The sequence below is a fragment of the Sciurus carolinensis genome, chromosome 8, assembly GCF_902686445.1.
Source record: "Sciurus carolinensis chromosome 8, mSciCar1.2, whole genome shotgun sequence".
Lineage (NCBI taxonomy): Eukaryota > Metazoa > Chordata > Mammalia > Rodentia > Sciuridae > Sciurus > Sciurus carolinensis.
The window spans coordinates 109,328,702-109,329,355 of NC_062220.1; the positions used below are offsets into that span (position 1 = coordinate 109,328,702).

The 654-nt window shown below is 40.1% G+C and overlaps 1 non-coding gene across 1 annotated transcript; it reads right to left on the minus strand.

Moving 5' to 3' along the window:
- Nucleotides 1-374: 374 nt before the first annotated feature.
- Nucleotides 375-442, minus strand: Trnam-cau (transfer RNA methionine (anticodon CAU)). The gene has a single exon. It is a non-coding gene; the product is annotated as a tRNA-Met (tRNA).
- Nucleotides 443-654: the final 212 nt, after the last annotated feature.

A 654-nucleotide genomic window follows, 5' to 3' on the forward strand; every position in this document is an offset into this window, starting at 1 on the left:
ACTCCTTAACAACATACTGAGAAACTGTAAGAAGGTAAGATTGAGTGTCACATCTTAAGTCTATAGTTTCCAAGAGCATTATACATGTTTCTTACAGTCTTCATAAAAACAATCACCATACTCTCAGAAATGAAATTTGAAAATGTCTACATGAGCTGGGCACACTGGCACATAACTTTAAGCCCAGGCAGGAGGACAGCAAGGTTGAGACCAGCCTCATCCACTTAGCAAGACACTGTCTCATAAGAAACAAACAGGAATGTAGCTTAGTGGTAAAGTGCCCCTGGGTTAAATCCCCAGTACAAAAAAATTACTTTAAAAAGTGCCTCAATGAATGTCCTCTGTCTTTGTGTGTGTCTGTGTGTGTGTGTGTGTGTTACTGGGGATTGAACCCAGGGCCTCATGCATATGAGGCAAGCACTCTACCAACTGAGCTATATCCCCAGAACAGCCCCCCCCCCCTTTTTTTTTAAAGTAAAAGAAAACGTGGGCCAAGATACAAGGTAAGTTTTTCTTGGTGCTATCCTGTAATCCCTGTAATCCCTGAAACAATGAGGATAGAAAGTGGAGAATATCCCTGTGGAAAAAGGTGTACTTAATTATAGAGTGCAGGGTATTTCTAATTTAATGAGTTAAAATATTCTTTCACCTTTA